The 24,491-nt window shown below is 42.3% G+C and overlaps 1 protein-coding gene across 1 annotated transcript in view; it reads right to left on the reverse strand.

Moving 5' to 3' along the window:
* The window catches only part of Zfp1 (ZFP1 zinc finger protein), a 40,057-nt gene extending 19,285 nt beyond the window's left edge, over positions 1–20,772 (reverse strand). The window contains exon 1 of the mRNA XM_059263977.1: positions 20,611–20,772. The gene's annotated coding sequence lies outside the window, so the exon portion shown is untranslated. The remainder of the gene's footprint in view (positions 1–20,610) is intronic.
* Between the last annotated feature and the right edge of the window lie 3,719 nt (positions 20,773–24,491).

Raw genomic sequence — 24,491 nt, forward strand, 5'->3', positions numbered from 1 at the left:
CTATCACCCTGCACAAAACTCAAGTCCAGTGTCAGGTGGTAGTGGTGCACATCTTTAATCCCAGCACTCAAGAGGCAGAGAGGCAGGCAGATCTCTGTGAGTTCGAAGCCAGCCTGGTCTACAGAGTGAGTTCCAGGAAAGGCTCCAAAGCTACACAGAAAAACCCTGTCTCGAAAAAACCAAAACCAAAACCAAAACCAAAAAAAAAAAAAAAACAAAAAAACAAACAAACAAAAAAAAACAACCCTCAAGTCCAAGTGGATCCAAGACTTCAACATAAAACCTAACACACTGAGCTTGATAGAAGAGAAAGCAGGGCATAGCCTTGAACATACTGGCACAGGAGACAACTTCCTAAACAGAGCACCAATAGCACAGGCACCAAGATCGACAATTAATAAACGGTGCTTCATGAAATCGAAAAGCTTCCACAAGGCAAAGGACACCGTCAATAGGACAAAATAGCAGTCTACAAGACTGGAAAAGAGTTTCACCAACTCCACATTCAACACAGGGCTAATATCCAAAATATATAAAGAACTCAAGAAACTAGACATCAACAAACCAAACAATCCAATTAAAAAAACGAAGTCCAGCTCTAAACAGAATTCTCAATAGCTGAATCTCAAATGGCTGAGAAACATTTAAAGAAATGTGCAACATCCCTTAGCCATCACGGTAATGCAAATCAAAATGACATTGAGATTCCATCTTATATCTGTCAGAATGGCTAAGATCAAAAACACAAGTGATAGCTCATGCTGGTGAGAGTGTGAATCAAGGGGAACACTCCTCCATTGATGGTGGGAGTGCAAACTCGTCCAGCCACTATGGAAATCAATATGGGGGTTCCTCAGAAAACTGGGAATTGATCTACCTCAAGACCAGCTATACCACTCTTGGGCATATACACAAAAGATGAGGTATCCTACCACAAGGACGCTTGCTCAAGTATGTTCATAGCAGCTTTATTCATAACAACCAGAAACTGGGAACAATTTAGATGGCCCTCAACTAAAGAATGGATAAAGAAAATGTATATTTATATCCTGGAGTGTATATTTATACACTCAGCTGTTCGGAAAAAAAAATGACATCATGAAATCTGCAAGCAAATGGATAGAACTAGGAAAAAAAAAATCATCCTGAGCGAGGCAACCCAGACGCGGAAAGACAAACGATATGTACTCAGTCATAAATGGATATTAGCTGTAAAGTAAATGATAATCACACTACAACCCACAGACCCAGAGAGGATAAGTAACAAGGGGTGGGGGGGAGAACGAGGACACACACACAGACGGACATGGACGATACTCATGATCTCCCTGGAAAGGGGAAACAGATTTTTGCAGGTGGAATGAGGGTGGGAGGGGATGCGGGGGGGGGGGGGGGGGATCAGGTGAGAAATGGAGAGGCAGAGGGAGGAAGTACAGGGAGAGATGACTGGAATCAGTAGGCATCTAGGGGGCAATGTAGAAACCTAGCGCAGTGTAAACTTCCTGGAACTGATGAGGATGACCCTAGCAAGGCCTCCTAGTAATGGAGGATATGGAGCCTGAACTGGCCATCTTCTGTAACCATAGAATCAACTAAGCAGGGTTCACAGGGGCTCACAGAGACTGAAGCGGCAATCACGGAGCCTGTGTGGGTCTATGCTAGGTCCTCTGCATACATGCCATAGCTCTTTAGCTTGGAGTTTTTGTGGGACTCCTAACAGTGGAGGTAGGGTGTTTCTGACTCTTTGCCTGCTCGTGGGTCCTTTTCCTCCTACTGGTTGCCTCATCCAGCCTTCATATGAGGGTTTATACCTAGTTTTATTGCATCTTGTTCGGTTGATATATCCGGGAGGTCTGCTCTTTTCTGAAGGGAAACTGAGAAACAGTGGATTTGGGGAAAGGGGAGGTGGGGGGGGGAAGAGGAGGGCAAAGAGGGAGGCTGTAGTCAGGATGTACTGTATGAGAGAAGAATAAAGAAAAAGAAGAAGAAAAAAAGAGGTTTACAAAATACAAAAGAAAATATACAAAAGAAAAAAAATAAGATTCCATTTCCAATAAAATACTTCCCAGAAATAGTTAAGACTACTTTACAAAACTTAGAAAGATTGGTGAGATGGCTCCACAGGTAACTGTGCTGACTAACACATTTAATGTCCTGAGTTCATGGTGGAAGGAAAAACCAACTCCCACAAGATATCCTCTGACCCCCATGCAAGTGCCCACATACATACACAAATTAATAAATGCAATTTGAATATTATAAAATGCTGCTAAAAGATGCAATAAACGAAGACAGAGACAAATGGGGAGGACCACAGGAAAGCCTGATATCATAAAGACATACGAGACAGTAGGAGAGGCCTGATTTCCCAACTGTATTTCCTGGTTCTAATGAGAAGCTAGTTTAGCTGCACATGCATCCTACTCCGTGTAGCCCTATTCCTACTCCCTTCAAAGCTCGAAAAGGACCTTCTCTTTCCTGAAGCTTTCCCATGCAGACTGTCTGCTCCTGACATATACAACCTTCCTGGTAGGTGTGCCAATAGTGAGACCCACGTGAACTGAGCACGAACAGACCCATGCATAGGAGCAGACCACCTGGCTGCGCAATCATGAAAGCTGGGGGTGGTTATTCACACCTACAATCCTAGCAGTTGAGGCAGGATCATTGCCTTGAGTTCAAGGCCAGCCTGGGCTACACAGTAAGTTCTATCCAGACAAGAGTAGGGTACAAAGTAAGTTCTATTTAGGTAGGTTGAGCTAGCCTGGGCTTGCTGTCTCAAATAACAACACTTGCTGTCTCAAAACAATATTCATACAGAAACCCTGTACAAAACAGTTGCCGTATGCCTGTGCAAGTCACGTGTCAAACTATATGAGCTTTCTTTATTGACTGCTTTCTCAGAGACCAACCCAAAGAGCCTCTCCATGCATTCTCTCCTATAAGCTCCAACATAAGCCCCATAAAGCCTCATTTGGATGATAGTACTGGCCTCTTCGTAATTTCTAACTGGAATTAAGCAAAATGACCCAAGGCTGAAGGATGGTCACACGGTCTCCTCCCTGCCAGGCCCTGGTGCCTTCACACACTTGGTTTTGCACTAACACCAGAAACCTGAACTTATCAGGTAGAGTCGACAGCCACCACACTGTCCTTTCTTCAAACTAAGAGACAACATCAACATTTTCTGGGCAAGGCAAGTGTATTGGCTGCTTCTCTAATTACTGTGACTAAGTACCCAACAAAAGCAACCTAAGGAAAGGTTTAGTAGGACTCACATTGAGTCACTGAGTAGAGTCCATCGTGAGAGCAGCATGAGGCAACTGATGACACTGAGTCCGCCATCAGAAAGCAGAGATGAATGCCGACTCACTTGCTTTCTGCTTTCTACTAGTCCTGGATCCCTGGCCATGGGTGAGTCTGTCCACCTCAATTAAACCAATTCAGAAACTTTCTCACAGACATGCCCAGAGGTTTGTCTCCTAGGTAATTCTAAATCCTATTTAGTTGACAATATTAACTACCACTGGTCTACCACTTGTCAACCCGTCAGACAAACACTGCTTCTAAGCCACAACTTCCACCTCTTGTCCTTATCGGCTCATGGCCATCTCATGATACAAACGCATCCATTCAGTCCAACTTCAGAAGTGCCCATTTTCTTCAACAGTTCCAACACTGTTCAAAAGTGTAAGTGCAAGCCAGGTATAGTGCACATCTTTAATCCCAGCACTCAGGAGGCAGAGGTAGGTGGATCTCTGTGAGTTTGAGACCAGTCTGGTCTACAGAGTGAGTGAGTTCCAGGACAACCAAGGCTACAAAGAGAAACACCATCTTAAAAAACAAAAACAAAATCAAATGAACAACAACAAAATCCCACAAGTTCTGTACTTCCAATACACAATGGCACAGGCAAACATTCCCATTCTAAATGGGAGGAATGGGCTAATAACAAGGAAAGATTATACCAAAGCAAGACCTAAACCCAGCAGGCAAATACCAAATCCCCAAACTCCATGACCAGCATCTGAGGCTTGTGATGAAATCATCCAGCGCTGCTAGCCGCAGGACAAAGTAATGGAATTCAGCTACTATCACAAAAGCTACTACTTGGAAAAGTCAAGGACTTCTCCAAAGGTCAAGCCATGGCTTAAGAAGTCTTGGTGATATTTTAGCTTTTACATACATACATACATACATACATACATACATACATACATACATACATACATTAGCTGGTTCCTAAAATGATTTTCTTGTGTGCTTCCAAGAACTCCTAACAGTGTATTTATCTAAAATACCTATCAAACATCCAAGGCCAAACGAAACAACACCTGTCTCCCAGGTCAAGTGGATAGTTTTATTTCTTGTGTAATTTAGGGTGAGACCCTCCCTTCTTACACAACCTTACTAAAAGACCCCCTAACTTCTTACTTGACCACTTCTAGGAATGTAGACTGAGCACACAGATCCCCTTTTTGATATACTGACCAGTCATTAGCACTCAGCTGACCTCCTCTTTTACCACTCCCATTTTGGGTTGTAAAAGAAAGCCTGGTGGTCACTGCCTGAGGAAAATTCTTACCTACCTTTATGACCCCCGGAAGAATTCAAGCCTGGTGACCTTGCTCTGCGAGAGGATTGCTATTGCTTGGGTTTATAACTGGATTCCTGGGAGACTAGGAGGGAACAAAGACAATAAGGAGCGGGAGAGGAGGAGAGAGAGAAGAAAGAAGAGCAAGGGACAGAGAATAGAGAGAATGCATGATGAGAAGAGCAGGGGCAGGGAAAATCTTTGCCATTATAAAGAGAACAAAAGATCTGAGGTCACGGATATAGAACCAACAATATGGAGGGCTCCATTCACAAATAAACTCAGCCTGTGTATCTGGAAATGCCCAAATGGCCTATCCGAGCATTAAACATTCCCAACACTGTCTATGAGAGGAGGGAAGCCTGGGAAGGTGAGAAAGGCTAGGATGCTAGAACGGGCTTTGCAACACATAACAGGTACTTGTGATACTGAGGGAGCCTGGTCGGCACCAATGCCGATAGGTGCCACAGGTAGCCATATGCTCCCTCCACCAGAGGTCAGGGAAATGACTCATTTTAGCAGATGGGAATCACTTTCACAAGTTCCTGAGGAATGCTGGCTTTTATCCGACCATTAGAAATCCTCCTATACTTCAGGTTGAGCTCATTTTTGGCTATTTGGATAACCTTTCGGAGTTTGGGGAGCTGGGCATTTCCTGTGGAACTGACAACCTTCATAACTTCCCACAATGGTCACACTGCTTGGCCTCAGAAGTCTTCCAGAAACTTGGCACAAGCCTCCATGAACCCCTTACTCTTGCATCTAGTATACCTATACCATGATGCCAAAACCTGCTTCTAGCTGGAGATATAGCTTGGTTCCTGCGAGCTATACTTGTGTCAGCCTCGGTCTGCCTTCCAAGCTTACCCAGAGGAAACAACTCCCCAGGTGGTGGTTTTCAAACAGAGGACTCCTGCAGTGGCATCTTCGGTTTAGGGTCCTCCTTTGTTACAAGCTGCACCCCTCACAGCGAGGGACTTTGCCCTGGAGCATTTTCCTATTATCTCAGTGCATAAGGACTCCCTTTAACAATCTCTTTAACAATTGCATCTGCTTTGTAGCCTACAACTCCCTCCTTTCCCCAGCAAACCACCTCCCGATCTTTCTGCTGTCTCTCACAGTACACTGAGATAAGCGCAGTGAACAGTAACCTTGATATAGTCTGAATGTCATCCAGAAAATGGCATTGGGAATTGAACCCAGGTCCTCTGGAAGAGGAGCCAGTGGTTTTTTGTTTGTTTGTTTGTTTGCTTGGGTTTTGTTTTTGTTTTTTTATTTTTTCGAGACAGGGTTTCTCTGTGTAGCTTTGTGCCTTTCCTGGAACTCGCTCTGTAGCCCAGGTGGGCCTTGGTCTCGAACTCACAGAGATCCACCTGCCTCTGCCTCCCAAGTGCTAGGATTAAAGACGTGTGCCACCACCGCCCGGCTAGCAGCCAGTGTCTTAATCACTAAGCCACCTCTTCTGCCCCCATCTTGTCTTCAGACATCCTCCACCAAACAAACTGATCCATTTCTGTTGAATTCAGCCTCATCAAATTCTCAGAATAGAGACAGAAGGCAGCCCAGCTTTTGACCAGAATATGACACCAATGGCCTCCCACGTCATCTCAGAAAAGTCCGTGCCTCCCTCTGAAACCTCATTAGCCGGAGGCCTTCACTATCTGTGTTTCTCTGCCATTCTTTCTCTTACAGATTTATTTTTATTCTTGCATATGTGTGTATGTCTGAGTGTATGCCCTGTGTGTGGGTGTGTAAGGAACACATGTAAGGCCTAGGGTGAACAACCCTGGTCAGGAGTGATAAGCAATAGAATGATGTAAGTAAACCACAAATGGAGTAGTGATAAGCTATAGACTATGTGTGAAAGTAGGGATAAGACTAGAAACCTAGCCAGGAAAGAATATAAAAGATGAAGCCTCAGACCCGACCAACAGAGCTCGTCAGGCCCTCGCGTGAGACGACTCTCCTCTGCCAGAGACGTGAGATCCTGTGCCCAGTGCAGACGTGGCTGACCTGAGGAAGGCTGACCCAAGATCCAGAGGAAAAGACGTGGCGAGTCCGGACCTGTATATCCAGAGAGGTACTCCTGCTTCCATTTGGAAGACAGGATGAATATTGCTTGTAATCTTACTGTGTAAATAAATGAGTGTTATACCAAGTCTGAATCAAGAGTGATTATTCCTCCCCCGTAACTGGGGTATGTGCTCGCTACAGTTGGCGTAGTCGGCAGGATTTTGGGCTTAAGGCCTCCTTGACCACTGAGCACTGAGGAATGTAAAATAAGTAATACAAAAGAATTGGCTATTACTCTGGTGGAGTAACAAATTACAGGAAACCAAATAAAGTAGCAAGCGACCTCAAAGCCGCTCTGAGAAATCAACTCCTCGAAGTCAACTCTGAGGACCTAAAGAAAATCTGAAGGTCCAAGGAGGAAGAACTGGTAGGAGAGAGAGTATCAGAAGCAGACGGGAAACACCACCCTCCCTAAGGGTGCGGAGTACCGAAAGAATACCGGACACCTTGATGCCAACCCAGACCCCTGGGGAAGAGCGGAAGGTGCTGGGAAAGAGCTAAATGAGGCGCTGGCTGGCCAAAAGGATAGAAAGGATTGCGGATTTAAAATTTGAAAAATTGATAAATGATTCCTTAAATCAGTCTAAACGAATTAGTGACTGGGAGTGGTACCGTAGGAAAAAATTAATTAAATTTTTGTACGGCTTGGTATACCACTTACAATGAATAGATTAATTAAGAAATTTAAGAAAACTAACATCTCCCCGGTGACAGGTAGAGAATATCAAGATGAGGTTGAAGAACAGTGGGGGAAAGTAGCCTCCAAGGTTAAAAATAAGGCCGGCATGAAATCAGTAAATGTGACTAACACATTAACAAATCCGGATGTGGTAGAACAAGAATTAGAGGGATGTAGCAAGGCACAAACTACCGCACTGCTTATGAAAACAGTGCAGGATATTGATAAGGACAGATTAATGGGCAAAAGGCTAGCCTTAAACATAGTGAGGAAGGAACAGGAGCGTAGCGCTACTCCTGGATGGAACGGACGAAACACCGTACCATCATTTCCTGTCTCTACCCAAAGTAAGAGAACTCCTATTAGAAGTACTATATCAGCTCTGAACCCCTTCAGCACTGGAGGAGGTAGTAATCATCCCAAATTTGAAATGGGAACGAAGTTTGAGGAAATCAGGCCATATACTCCTCAGGAGATCTCAGAATTACGGAAAGATTATGCCCAAAATGGACAGAAAGATGCAGAATATATGTGCCGACTGTGGGAAAAGGGAGCTGACACAGTCATGTTAACTGATCTAGAAATGAGAAAGATCAGAAACATAGTAGAGAACCCCTCAGTATCGGAAGCTCTAGAGCATGTAATTGAGACATCAAAAGGCGATACACATCCACTATTAGATTGGATTACTGCAGCTTGGAGATTTGCATTTCCAACACTAGACCTCACTCAATTTGAATCAGCAGCACAGTGGACAACATACGCACAAGCCATAAAACAATGTAGAAAATTAGGTATATTATATTTCATATACAACCAGGTACCCACACCTCAAGCCGCACCTTTTACACCACAATTTAAAAAAATCATTATTAAAGGAGCTCCAGCACACCTTAAAATGAGCCTAGCTGGACCCCTGCAAGCATGTCAAACCATCTCAGATGCCATGGAATTCTTTAAATCTTACAGGGAAATGGACATAGACAAGGTAGTATCATTTAATGTTAATAAGAAACAGGACAAGAAGAAAGTTACACCACGGTTTTCAAACATAAGACCATTTGGAAAACCTAATCAAATGCCCATAAGACAGAATGCAAACAAACCATGGAATCCGATTAGAAGGTTGACAGGAAGGAAAAATATCCCATGGAGAGAGACACAGAGCAACCCATGGAGACAGACATACCAACCAAAACTTTTTTTAGGCAATCGAAATTTCAAACCAAATTTCAGACCAAAATTTTTCAATCAGAACAACCACAGGCCCCCAAGAACAGGACCCCCCAGACGCTACATACCAAGACGGACCTGATCAACCTGGCTGGTAGACCATTCGTAGCTATACCTATAATAACTAACAAAGGGCCGAGAATAGTAAAATGGCTAATAGATACAGGTTCTGAAATTAGTATAATAACGGAATTTACAGAACATTTTAAAACTGACAAAAGGGTTATAATACAGGGAATAGCAGCAGAAACAGAAGTACCAGTAATAAAATTAAGACTCAAATTATATAATAAGGAATATGAGATTGAAGCAGCTAGTTTCAATGCACCCTGTAATATCCTAGGCATTAAAGAAATAAGAAAATTATTCCCAGACTTTCTAAATAATAAGAGAATAGCTAAGGTCAGATGTAACCTAGCAGAAGTAAAAATACAACCTATTAAATTACCACACACACCCCCGACCTTCACGGCACAATACCCTATCAAAGGAGGTATTAAGGAAATAACAGAGACTGTACAAACTTTGCTAAAAGAAGGCATTATAGAGAAATCTCAATCATTTAATTATAACAGCCCGGTATGGCCGGTGTTGAAACCTAATGGCAAATGGAGATTTACAGTGGACTTCAGGAGAGTAAATGAAAAAACACCCAAACTTCCAGGACAACTTCCTGATGTGGAAGACATCTTTCTTAGAATTAAAAATTCAGCTCCAAAGGCAATGGCAACTATAGACTTAAGTGATATGTTCTTTGGAATCCCATTACACCCAACATCTAGGGAACTTACTACATTTACATGGCAAGGACAGCAATATCAATTCTTGAGACTCCCTCAAGGGTATTTGAACAGTCCTATTATTGCACACAACACCTTAACAACTACATTAAAGAACTTCGAACCAGAATCAGAATGTAACATATATACCTATGTAGATGATATAATGATAGCAGGACAAGCCATTGAAAAAGTACAAAGTACATTAGAGAAACTAATTCAACATTTAAGAAATGAAGGATGGACTATAAACCTAGAAAAAGTAAATAAAGCAGGAACAGAAGTAAAATTCTTAGGGGTACATTGGACTACAGAGGGACCAACAATACCCGAAACAGTAATAGATAAATTAAAACAAATTAAGCGACCCCAGAATAAAACTGAGGTACAACATCTAATTGGCCTATTTGCATATTGGAGGCAACATATCCCATACCTACAGATCATATTACAGCCTTTATATAAAATAACAAAAAAAGCACAGGATTTTGAATGGGACCAAAACTGTGAAAATGCCATTAAACTGGTACTGGAATATATAAACCAGTACAGCCACCTATATTATATACAGCCCGGTGACCACGTATTTGTGGACATCTTGTATATGCAGGGCTATGGTAATTGGAATATATTTTCAAGAAATAAAGACAGGGAAACACCAATAGGCTTCTACTGCAAGAAATTCCCATGGTCAGAGAACAAATATTCGCTGTTCGAAAGAACCATATGGACAGCCTACGAGGCATTCAGGACAATCCACTCACTGCTCAAAGAGAACCATGTGACTCTCCGGTCACATATACCCATTTTGGACTGGGTAAAGGCACCAGGAGAGGCATGGGCTGGACTACCCATGGAAGGAAAGGTACTTCAATGGAAATGGTACCTTCAGGAGTTCCTTCGATCAACACCTCTGTCAGCAAAGGGGTCGGTACCAGCGGTATCGGAGTCGATACTTCAGTCCGACAGGCCCATGACTCCAGAGGGATACATTTTCCCAACCTCAACCCCTCCCCAGAAACAGGTACCAATGGGCCATTGGGGGACTAGAGAGTACGATCCCTCCCTGGTTAATGCCTGGTTCACTGATGGATCAGCAACTACGGTGAACAACAAAGTGAGATGGAAAGCAGCCGCCTATAGACCTGGGGATGGAATGGTCATTACAGACCAGGGCACTGATAAATCAGCCCAACATGCAGAAGTTATAGCCGCACTATTGGCGATAAGACAAACCATAAAGGACAATTATAAACAAATTTATTTATACACCGATTCATGGTGTGTGGCAAATGGCATAGCAGTATGGTCAGGTAAATGGAGAAATAATGGATGGAAAATTAATGGTAAAGACATATGGTCAAAGGCAGCATGGCAGGAATTGGATGCAGCAAGCAGACTAATCAAAATCATAGTATACCATGTAGATGCACATACCAAGAAACAGGATGAGACAAGTAAAAACAATGAAGTAGTAGACAAACTAGCTTCAGCATTAAGTATAAAATTAAAAGGTGCATGGAAGGCAAACATTGATCCAGAAACAGGAAAAGGTAAAATACAGAGAGAATGGATACAGGTAAGACCATCAACTAAGGACATACCTATAAGTACAGAAGAGATATTGAAAATCCATGAGCAGTTAGGACATATAGGTACACATGCACTAAAAAGTTGGTTCGATAAAAGAAATCTTAAGATAACATGGCAGACAATAAGGAAAGCAATCAATAGTTGCAACAATTGCCCAAAGGCTATGACAAGATTAACACACAATTACCAAGGGATAATAGGACACCGAATGGATTTTAATAGAATCCTACAAATAGACTTCATAGGACCATTAAACAGCTTCAAGGGAAAATATTGCTGTACCCTAGTAGACATAACGACAGGTCTCGGAATGGCCCGAGAAAGCACACACCCAGATCAAAACACGACGATACTTACAGTCTGGGGATGGTGTGCAGCATATGGAACACCTGATATAATACAATCAGATCAAGGAACTCATTTCACAGGAGCCAAAACACAAAGAATGGCTAGAAACTTAAACATTCAATGGGACTTCCATAGAGCCTATACACCGACAGCAGCCGGAGCAATAGAAAGATGGAACGGAATGATTAAAAAACAGCTAGAGATGCATAAGGGAATACCACTGTCATTAGCAATAAAAATAGCAACTTATGAATTGAATACCAGACCCAGAATAAATAGGAAGTCACCAATAGAAGAAGCTATACAAAAACAACATACAATAGATTATCCTACAGTTATAGATAGAGAAGTAATAAGGAATCCTAATTGCCTTTACAGGAACCGGAAGAATAACAAATTATCCCCAGCAGAAATAATAGCACCAGGAACAGGAAACAACGTGTGGATAACTCAAGGTAAAAAGGACTTGAAATTAGCCAGGCTGGAGGATATAGCATAAATGTGTGTCAGGGAGGTGATATTCATAAGGGCAACCCTCCTGACAATTTGGCTAATAGCTATTGCAGTATACATAGTACTGCCAATCTTAGAATTTGTTTTTCCCTTCTGTAACATCATTTACCAAAGAAGCTACTCATACAACATAGTCAACAATACCAATCCTGGATACGCTTCTGCAGCATCCAGAGCAGCCAACTTCACGGTATGCTGGATACACTATCTGCACAGGAGGCAATAAGAATAGCAAAGGTGATGTACACACTAAAGGCAAGCAAGCTATATGCTATTGGGGCCTCTGTGTGCTCATTTTTCTGTCTCAGGTTAGCAGATGTGATGGCAATAACAGCATACCAATGCCATCCCTATTGGACAGTACACCCACAACAAACAGACCCACCACCACACCACATGTTATACAAGTGGGCACTAGGAAACAGAATACCATTGCTACTCCAACAATTTATGATCTAGAAGGCAAATTACCACTATATTGGTCAGCAGAGAGAAGATTTACACATTATATAGGAAAAACACATAGTTTTTGGCAAAAATATGCAGCATGTTTAACATATGCCTGGTATAAGGGTTGTGATCAATATAGAATGGCACTTAGCATATACCATCCAAACAAAGAATATATGCTAGAATCAGGGGATGATGTTAACACCAACATACATGAGCAGAACCCATTAAAATGCCATTACAATGAATTATGGACCAACATTACCAATCACGCAGCCATATACAACATGTATTGGACAAAGAATTCACATATCAGAACAAACACATTAAGGGTAAACTCACACTATAGGACCAATACAATGGGAATAGAGACAGAACCAGAATTTGACTGTGAACTAGGCATGAATAGCTCCTTTGTGAGACAATATTTCGCACCAGTAATAGCACAGCAAATGGAGGAGATAGGTATGCTGTATAATAAGATATCAGAAAGGTGGGAAGAACAAGTATATAATTACAATGATGATTACTATGATGGTGATTACCCTACTAGTACATATTCAACAACACCTAAAGTAACTACAACACCTATAAACCCATGCAACCCTATGAATTGGACAGTATGCAATGATGGTGAAATGGTAAAACCATGGCCAGTAGTATCTGGAATAATACCATTACCCAAACCCTGGGGAAATAGATGTCCCAATAACTTATGGAGATACATTAAAAAACATAAGCTAGATGTACCAGGACAAAATAGTACTAACTGGTTATGCGTAGCAGACTATCCCAATTTACCATTCTATGGTAACTTTTCTGTATTATATAGCACAGATAACCCGTCAGTAAAAGGAAAGGAATGGAAATGGGATGACTGGACAAAAATACTGCAATTAGGAGTAGAACATTGGAGATTCCCAATCATACTTACAGATATTATACAACAACCTTGGGCTTCAATGAGACACACAATGAAACCTAAATATGATTGCAACACAGACACCACAACACACATCTGCATACTTACAGTAAATTCCACATTACACAGGGAAAAACACTCTTTTGCATATGCATGTATCAACATGTCCGAAGCAAACACAAACATTAGACAAAACAACAATACGAAAACCATAGTGGACCTACATGTAGGACCTTTATTTACTGGAAGAACATCAAGGTCAGTACAAGATCTAATAGCAATCACAGATACAATAGGCCAGGAAATACCATGGCTAGGAATTTTTGCGGACAGTACTGCAAATATAACAGCTACTAAACAGGTCCAGGCAATAATGAGATTTAATGATGACCAACAGTCATATCCAACATATTTTACGCAAGCAAGCAATTTGGGACTTTTTAACCTAACCTTAGCAAAATCACTAACACGAGGTGCCACAAGCCTAAGAAACAAATTATCATGCTTTACCGAAACAAATAATACAGCAGTATGGACTAACTGTACCACAAATAAAGCAACCACAATAATAAATTTGAATATATATGGTAAAATTACCATAATAAACAAACATATGTCATTAGCAAAATTTGACAGCACACCAATATTAACCATAGGTATGATACATGAACCAAAACATAAAATACATAACATGCTAGGTGGCAGTAAGATATCAATTTGCTGGTTTCACGAATCTAAAGACTTACTGGACATGCCCATACCCTGGGAAGTCAGTGCCAATGTTACTACAGATGAAGTAGCAGCAAAAAATATTTTCATATTTAATAGGGCAATTGAACAAAGGGCATACAACTTCACAGGTATAAGGGAGGTAGAATATATCCCACCATATGTACAAATGGCAAAGGCTATGAGAATCAATAAGGTTATGGATCCAGATGACCTAGTGGTACATTATAAAAATGGGATAACTAGATCAGGGAGTTTTTGGCAAACTTTGGATTATGAAATGGATAGAGTAATTGAATTACAGCACCATAATCTCCCATATTATTTCTACATGTTAATGCCAAATCCACAATATAAAGAATGGAATAAGGCTGAATGGGTAGCACACAAACCTAGAGGATCGATGAAATCACATACACAATATTGGGATAAAATATATTATCTCCCAATATCAAGAAATAAGGATTTTCTCAGCGAACATTCCAACACACCATTAATTATATTTAGAGGAAATATGACCAGACCAAATAAAGAAAATATTGGATTATATACAGCTCATTTTCCAAAAGGATACCTAATACCACCAGAAGGAACCCCAACAGTAGTCAAGGCACCAGCTATTATACCAGACCTAAAAAGTCCAGCTAAATTAGTTTTATACCCTAGGATTAGAAAAATTGAAATTACAATAGACTTGACAGCACTGAAACCACCTATAGAATATTGTAGTGATGTGAATTTTAGATTCGATTTAGACTACTCATCACCAACAAGAGTAGGAAGAAAACCACTACAAGCAATGGCAGTAGCAGCCTTTATGGCAGGAGCAATTTTAGGTGGAATAATGGGTGGAGGAGTATCAGCAGCAATAATAGAACCAATAAAGGCAGAAATATACCACATACAAGAAGTAAATAAGAAAACAGCAGAAGCTTTAGCAGCTATATCAAATTCTATAGATGGCATGCATACACTTATACAAACTATGCAAGGCGAGATAAAAATGTCACAAGACCTTTATAAGGAGCAGTTCTCCTATCAAGCAAAACTTATTAATACTAACCATAACATGATGATGTGTCAAATGTATCGAACTCAAGTCAGTAATATGAATAATGAATTAAATAGTTTATTTAGCACAGGGTTAGGGAGAAGAACAAGAGAATATCAAAGTATACTAAACCCTGAATATGAAAGCTCATGTACAGATGGATTATGCAATATACATTTAGTACAGATCTTCTTACAAAATTCATTTTCAGCATATCATTCCAAGGCGATACCACAGCTATATACTGAAAGAACAGGAGTATCAGAATGGAACCACCAATACTTAGTACCCATAGACCATTACTTATGGACCAATATGAATGACACACCAGTGTACATACCATTAGAAGACTCCATATCATTAGGAGCAAATACATACGTTTATCCACATCTACCAGAAAGCACACTTGAAACTAGTCAATTAGCAGTAACTACTATCACACAGTCACTAGAAGATACAGGAGATTACACTTTCTTGATATGTGCTAAATATTTACCTACTTTAGTTAGCTGCATAAATCTTAATGAAACCACAATGAATGATGATATCACAACATTCAATATTACAGAATCAGGATGCTATATGGTACACAACTGTAGCATCCTACAAATGAATTTCACTAATTATGATGGTAAAAACATAACCAAACAAAGAGTGACCACATTAACACTAGAAGAAAAACATTATTTTGATGGCTCACACTTATTTAATGACCCAACAGAATTAGAACATCACCAAACATTTGTAAAACAAGCAATGGAGTTACAACACATTGCAGATTTCAATCAGAAACAACTAGAATCCATACATAACAAAATTAAAGAACAAGATGCAGCCATACATACATCACAAGCACAAACACACAATCTAGTGAATCTGTTAAGAACAAATACATACATACACAAGGACTGGGCGAAACAGATGCAGAAATGCAGCTTCTGGGATTATTTAGGCAGATTAGTCAGATTAGATCTAATATGTACACCAATTTACACATGGTGGCATTGGATAAAGTTAGCAACCTTTTGGTTTTTAGTAATTTTAGGGATAAGTATTGCTTTATGTTTGTCTAAAAAAATCAAGTGCTTGATAATAACTCCATGCTTAAGATGTCTTACAGGAATCAAGTAACAGGAAACCCACTTTGGAATCCATCAGGCAGACGCTTCGATTTACTTAGTAAAAATGGAATGAGTAATTTACTATATACCACATACCAAAAATATATGGAACCATTGTCTGATATTTTCTATAGAATAGGTATATTATCTATGGCAGGAACGATACAGGGATGCAAATACTGCACCCATAAATATGCAATGTTCTACCTATCAGAACCAGGTGAGGTAGACAACCTCCCAATGCTCTTGATGCACTTAACGTTCCACTTGACAATAGAAAGAGGTATACATGATATGAGATTAATTGGAGATGGATACATGAGATATTATGGAACCATGCAATCTAGTATATATAGGGTGAATGGAATGTATAAAATACACAGAAATAACATGGATGCAGCCCTACATATAAGCGCCACTTTAGCTGCAGCATATGTGGGCCGCGGTAATCACAGACTATATGAAACATATAGAACATGGCTAAAACATAATCCTGATGAAGCAATAATAAGCATTGATAAAGATTTCCTGAATGACCCACAGTGGGAAACAGGAGAACCAATGTATTTACAAAGCATATGTACTAGAATATTGTGTAGAGATTTTGTTATAGATGTGTTAAAAGAATTTGCAGCTTATAGCACTTGGTTGAAGTTATATAATGCATATATAGAGAAAAAACATAAAAATAAACCACCTAGAATGAGAAGGATAAGAATGCTAGGATTAACAAATTAGGATAATATATTGTAAATTCCCAGGCTGCGACCTCATGTGATGCCTTTTATGTTGAAGACATTTCAGGCATCAGGGGATGGAATGTAAGGAACACATGTAAGGCCTAGGGTGAACAACCCTGGTCAGGAGTGATAAGCAATAGAATGATGTAAGTAAACCACAAATGGAGTAGTGATAAGCTATAGACTATGTGTGAAAGTAGGGATAAGACTAGAAACCTAGCCAGGAAAGAATATAAAAGATGAAGCCTCAGACCCGACCAACAGAGCTCGTCAGGCCCTCGCGTGAGACGACTCTCCTCTGCCAGAGACGTGAGATCCTGTGCCCAGTGCAGACGTGGCTGACCTGAGGAAGGCTGACCCAAGATCCAGAGGAAAAGACGTGGCGAGTCCGGACCTGTATATCCAGAGAGGTACTCCTGCTTCCATTTGGAAGACAGGATGAATATTGCTTGTAATCTTACTGTGTAAATAAATGAGTGTTATACCAAGTCTGAATCAAGAGTGATTATTCCTCCCCCGTAACTGGGGTATGTGCTCGCTACAGGGTGCCTGAAGAGGCCAGAAGGCGGCGTTGGAATTCCTGGAGCTGGAACTATAGGTGGTTGTGAGCCACCCAACATGGTTGCTAGAAGTTGAACCTGTGTCCTCAGCAAAAGCAGGAACTCAGCGCTCTGAACTGCTGAGCCATCTCTCCAACCCCTTAAGTTTCTCTTGATATTCTGGTCCTCTGAACGTCCACCAGAATGGCCCGCTTCGTTCTGCTCACACCATTTTAGGGCTTTTCTAACCCAAAGTTCCAAACTCTTCCACACTACTTCCACAAACCAATTCCAAAAGTCTAAGAAGCACCTGGTCCAGTTTTTTTGGCTTAAGGGTGAAGCATCAAAACTTATGGGAGGACAGCCCCAAAGATAAAGGTCCTGGGCTACAGAGTTCGGTCCAGGACAGTGGGGACTACACAGAAACCCTGGCTTAAAGAAAACAAACAATGCCGGGCGGTGGTGGCGCACGCCTTTAATCCCAGCACTCGGGAGGCAGAGCCAGGTGGATCTCTGAGAGTTCGAGGCCAGCCTGGGCTACCAAGTGAGTTCCAGGAAAAGGCGCAAAGCTACACAGAGAAACCCTGTCTTGAAAAACCAAAAAAAAAAAAAAAAAAAAAAAGAAAGAAAACAAACAACAACCCAAAACAAAACCAAACCCAGCAAACATAAAACAAAAAAACAAAGGTACACCACTGATTAAACAGTAACATAGCATCACACCCAGCTATGGCACTCCTGACCTCACCTTAAAAACTGCCAAACTGCCGGGCGGTGGTGGCATACACCTTTGATCCTAGCACTCAGAGGCAGAGGCAGGCAGATCTCTGTGAGTTTGAGGCTAGCCTGGTCTACAGAGTGAGTTCCAAGACAGCCAGGGCTACACAGAAAAACCCTGTCTCAAAAAAACCAAACCAAACCAACCAACCAAACACAAAAACAAAAAAAACCCCAAACCTGCCAAATCTTAAATTATGCTACCCTTCTCCTTGTAATAGAAAAATCAGAAGAATTTGAAAGACAGAGCTTGGAAGACCATGCCACAGGAAATGCCGCTGCAACCATAGAGCTCATGGTTCGTTGAGCACATTCCTATCCTTCCTGCTTTAATTGGACTTCTACAACTTGAGCAAGTAAATATTTAAACTGACTCTACGTATGGGTCATGCTCATGCGTCCATTTGGAAGAAAGGGTTACTAGTGGCCAAAGGCTCCCTATGAAACAAAGGAATTGGCATTGCCTTGCTAGAAGTGTTGATGCTACCTCAAACGCAGCTATCACTCACTTGTAAGTATCATTAAAAAGACAACTCTTGCACCAGCAGAGGAAATGCTTGGCACAGAAAGCCACCAAGTGGGCAATGTGGACAGCTGAACCAGATAAAATACTGAAAATACCATCATGATAGACCAGTCTTTGAGACAAGATCTCCACCTCCCACAACTCTAGTCAACATAAGTGGTTCTTTTTTTTTTTTTTTTTTTTTTCGTGGAACTCGATTTATAGACCAGGCTGGCTTCGAACTCACAGAGATCCGCCTGCCTCTGCCTCCCGAGTGCTGGGATTAAAGACGTGCGCCACCACTGCCCGGCCAGAAGTGGTTCTTAAAAGATAAAATACAGGGCTGGAGAGATGGCTCGGAGGTTAAGACCACCCCACCAGCCAAAATAGATTCACAAGTCAGAACTACACTGAGATTCCATTTCTACCAGGAAATGCTGGCGAGAATGTGGACAAATGGAACCTGTACACTGCCAGTGGGAATGGACTAGTTCAGCCAACTATGGAAGTCAGAAAAGAGGTTTTCTCCAGCCGGGCGGCAGTGGCCCACGTTTTTAATCCCAGCACTTGGGAGGCAGAGCCAAGTGAATCTCTGTGAGTTCGAGGCCAGCCTGGGCTACAGAGTGAGATCCAGGACAGGCACAAAAACAGAGAAACCCTGTCTGGAAAACAAACAAACAAACAAACAAACAAAAAAGCGGTTTCTCCAGAAACTAACGATAGATCTTCCATATGACTCAGCTATACCACTTCCAGGTTTTTACCTAAAAAATTCCCGTATCACAGAGACAGACACTTGCACATTATTGTTTTTTTTTTTTGCAGCATTACTCACAAATAGTTGTTATGAACCAACGAAGGTGTCCAACAACAAAGTAACGGATAAAGAAAACATGACATACATACATAATGGAACTCTTACACGTTTGCATGTGAGTGTGTGTGTATGTTCGTGCACACACGTGCACGTGGAGGTCAGAGAACAACTCTCAGTTCTCTCCTACTAATGGGTTCCTGGGCTCAAACGCAGATTTCCAGCACTGGCGGGAGGTGCTTTTACCCACTGCGCCTCTCACTAACCCCACAATGGAATTTTTTTCAACCATAAAGAAGAACGAAGTTATGTCATTTGTCCGGAAATGGATGCAACTGGATATAATCATATTAAACAAATTACTCTCAGGCAAATATCATGTTTTTTTTCTGACTAGTGGTTCCTAGATTTTTATAGAGATGCACAAAATCGTGTATAGAAATGAAACTAGGGAGAAAAGAACAGGAGGGAGGGTTAAACAAATGCAACTGGGAGATATGGGGGAGTATGGTTGATACGTCGCCGATACCTGTGTGAAAACTTTAAAAAAAATAAGTCAAAAGCATAACTCTAATCAAGAAAATACAGGTGAAGCTGGGCTTGTACAGAACTCGAGTTTGAGGCCAGCCTGGGCTACATGGCCAGCTCCAGGTTAACCTCAGCTACCCAGAAAAGCCAATCTTAGAAGAAAAAAAAAAAAATTCTGTTCACACTGAGGCGCAAGCCGGAAATAAGGGGTAAACGCGATTATTCCGTGAGGCTACAACTGGAAACACCAGGCATCCTGGGGAACGCAAGGAGGCTGCTGGAGCCCGCTAAGGTGGCAGCGGGGGCGTGGCCAGCCGAGTGGGGCCCGCCCCCACACCCTCGTGGAGGGTCACGAGTGCGCCCGCCGGGCTTCCGGACTCGTTCCCGCGCGGGGGAGGCCGCCCCGCGATGCCCGGCAGAGGCGCGTCTCCTGACAAAGGCAGGCTGGAGTTCGGAGCCGCCCGTCCTCCCGCGACCCCGCACGCGTTCGTCAGGAGCAGCCCACCGGGACCAACTCTCAGAAGGGCTGGAGGCCCGAACCTACGCCCCGGGGGTCGTCACGGCCCGCGAGGCGCCCACCCTGGCGCGGACACGACCCTTCTCTCGGGCCTTGCAGACATACCTGGAGAGGTTTAGCCTCCACTCAGGGTTCCGGGTCACGAAGCGCGTGGAGAAGGGGGCCCTGTCACCCACTCGCGACTGCAGGTGGGGGAAGGGCGACCGCCGGTGCGTTCGCGCAAGCGCGCAGGCTGTAGAGCGGGCGGCCGTACCCAGAGTCCTCGGAGCAGTGACGCGGGTCTCAGGACTACAATTCCCATACGCCTCCGAGCCACGGTGCTAGGCACTCTGGGAAGTTTGTAGGGTGGGAAACGCTTTCCCAATTAACCGAAGTGCGGACTGTGTTCTGCTCTCCGAGGACAGTCTCTTTCCTCCTTGTACGCTATTAAAAAACCTGGGTTTTAGAAATTTCACGAGTAATCGATGAACTCTTTTTCAGCTACAAAACACGTACATTAAAGCAAATATCAACCTGAATCTCAACCACGTAAGGAACACACATCTTTCTGGGCGGGGTAGTGCAGCCTCTAATCCCAGCAAGTCGGGAGGTAGAAGCAGGCAGATCCTTGGGAGTTCGAGGACAGAGTTTCAGGCCAGCTAGGGCTACATAGTGAGACCCAGTTTTGGAACAATCAACTCCCCGCCACTACCACACACACACACACACACACAACCCACAAAATAAAACCACCATTTCCCTCAACCTCTCGCCCTTATAGTTATTTTTGGAAGGACTGACACAAATAACCCCATGTTGATTGGAGATGGTCTTGTCACCAACTCTAGGCTGGCTTCAAACTTAAGGATCTTCCTGTTGCAGCTTCCTACTTAATGGGATTACAGGTGAACTGTACCATGCCGAATGACTTTATTTCAGTACTGACCACCTCTGTGAACACTGCATGTATATGGTGCACATACATACACATAGGCAAAGCATTCATACACATAAAATCTTAAAAATTTCAGGGCAGTGGTGGCACACGCTTTAATCCCAGTACTCAGGAGGTAGCGGCTGGTCTACAGAGAGTTCCACAACAGAAAAACCCTGTTTCAAGAAACAAAAACAACTCTTAAAATTTGTAAATGACGATATAATTTTAACTCTGTGTAAAGTATACACAAAATTGTTTCTGAAGCGTGGAGTTGGGGAGGAGAGGGACAGAGGTAGTCCCAGTGCTCAGAAGTAGAAGTCAAGGCCAATCTGGACAGTGGTCCCCCACAAGGTGAAAGAAGAGAACCAACTCCCACAAGTTGTCCTCTGACCTTCACATGCACACTGGGGCACATTTGTGAATGCACACACACACACACACACACACACACACACACAAATATCATAAAATTGTCTAAAAAAGAATATGCATCATATTTTCAAAACACTGGAAACAATCTAGATCTTTGAATATGTGAATCAAATAAATTGTAGTTACACACAAATAGAACTGGAAGAGACACTGAAAATGATGTGTATTGATCACATGGTGAAGGTGTCTAATTCATGGGAAATGAAAGGGAAAAAAGGCAGGAATTATATGACTGTCAAGTGTGGTCCTATTTAGGCTGGAAATGTAGTTCAATAGTAGAACATTTGGTAGCTTGTAAAGACATTTGGTAGCTTGATTCCCAGCACCACACACATACATCTACACAAAAATAGAATGTGTCCCTATTCTTGTAAAAACTGTGCATAATTTGAGACCAAGCTAGAAGATACAAAAAGAAGATTGGAACGCACGCTCTCTCTTAATTTATGGTAACACCACTCTGTGTACGAGCTGTTTCTGAAGAACTTGCAAAATTCAAAGCACTGTTTTCTATTACTTTCTCCCTTAGGAATAAGGGAATACAGAGGAAGGTTTTGAAAACACAGGACATATTTTTGCTGAAATACAATTCTTTCTTTTTTTTCGTTTGTTATACCTAGTCCGTTGTGAGCCACGAGGAAGGAGAGAGACAACACTTATGGGTTCCAAAAACTTTAATAAATCACCACATAAACAAAGTCTCTGACTGACCAGGGCTGAAGGACAAGGACTCAGGAGCCTTGCTTTTCCTGACAGCCCCGAGCTGGGGCAGAAGTGGGTTTATAAGCCCCCAAACCATAAACACACTTGTACCAAGTTACAGTTATATTTTTAACCCATAAGAGTCAAAGATGAGGGTTTTTCCTTGTGTGTTCCTGTAAACTTTTCAGTCCAGTACATTGGAGTCATTTGTTCTGTTGTTAGGGACAACCATAATGTCTTAGAGAGCTAAGGGGCATAACAGACCATTTCCATTGTTTAAGGAGGAGGTTGGGGGCTGGAAAGATGGCTCAGTGGTTAAGAGTACTGGCTGCTCGTCCAGAGGTCCTGAGTTCAATTCCCAGCAACCACATGGTGGCTCACAACCATCTGTAATGAGATCTGGTGCCCTCTTCTGGCCTGCAGGGATACATGCGGGCAGAATACTACATGCATAATAAATAAATCTAAAAAAAAAAAAAAAAAAAAAGAGGAGGTTGGTCAGCCGCTGGAAAGTTCCCCTAGGGTTTAGGAACCTGAACTTTGTTTCATCCTATAGGTAAAATGGAGTTTGAAGTCCAAATGGCAGTCCTTAGGACAAGGAGCTTTTGCCTATTCCTGTCATTTTCTTTTCCTTTCTTTCTCTCCCCTCCCTTTCTCTCTCTCATCCTCTCTCTCTTTCTTTTGAGCCAGAGTCTCAAATATTGAAGACAGGCCTTGAACTTGGTACCCAGAGTGGGGTACTCACTATGTAGCCAAGAAAAGCTACCCTTGGGCATCTGAGTCTCCTGCCTCCACCTCCTGAATGCTGCAATTAAAAACCATCATACACCGGGCGGTGGTGGCGCACGCCTTTAATCCCAGCACTTGGGAGGCAGAGCCAGGTGGATCTCTGTGAGTTCGAGGCCAGCCTGGGCTACCAAGTGAGTTCCAGGAGAGGCGCAAAGCTACACAGAGAAACCCTGTCTCGAAAAACCAAAAAACAAAAAACAAAACAAAACAAAAAAAACCCCATCATACGTGTTTCATGTAGTGCTGGGGATGGAACATAGGGCTCTGTGTGAACATGCTACCAACTGAACTCCATCCACTGCCTGAAATATGACTTTGAATTTCATCTCCTTCCCATTAGGCTCTCAGGGCTCTCTAGTCAGTTACCTCCACTGGACACTATCGGTCGCTTGGTCTCCTCCTCGGTGTGCAGCAATATGCCACTTAAATTCAAGCATCCACTCCTCTGCTACTTTGTAATGTGCTTAGAGGTACATAGTGATGGGGCAATGCATGCACAGACATTTTCATTGTAAGAACAGTGACAGTCGAAAGTGGAATAAATGTCCCAAGGCATCAACAATACTGTGGGTTGTTCATGGGATAGTGGACAAAATTTAATTTCTATTGCTCAAGTGCCATCATCTTGTGACACAATCACCTCTCTAAACACTATCCTAGCCCCAGGTGTGGTGGGGCACACCTTTAACCCCAGTACTCAGAAGGCAGAGGTAGGCAGATCTCTGTGAGTGAGTTCCAAGCCATCCAGAGCTACATAGGGAGACCTTGCCTCAAAAACAAAACGAAACAACCAAACAAAAAACAGCATCACAGTAATGAACTTTTTTGCTGTATTTAAATTCCTTCGTCTTGGAATAGATAGATCGCTCATCAGTTAAGTTCATGTGCTGCTCCTACAGAGAACCCTACCACTAATGTTGGATGGTTCACAACTGCCCTGTAACTCCGGCTCCAGGATATTTGATGCCCACTTCTGACATCCATGGGTATCTGCATTCGTGTGCACATACATACACACAGATATAGAAATGATTAAAATTAAATCTTTTGGGGCTGGAGAGACGGCTTAACAGTTAAGAGCACTTGCTGATTTTGCAGAGGATCCAGAGGACTTGAGTTCAGGTCCCAGCTTCTACATGGTGGCTAA

The sequence above is a fragment of the Peromyscus eremicus genome, chromosome 5, assembly GCF_949786415.1.
Source record: "Peromyscus eremicus chromosome 5, PerEre_H2_v1, whole genome shotgun sequence".
NCBI lineage: Eukaryota > Metazoa > Chordata > Mammalia > Rodentia > Cricetidae > Peromyscus > Peromyscus eremicus.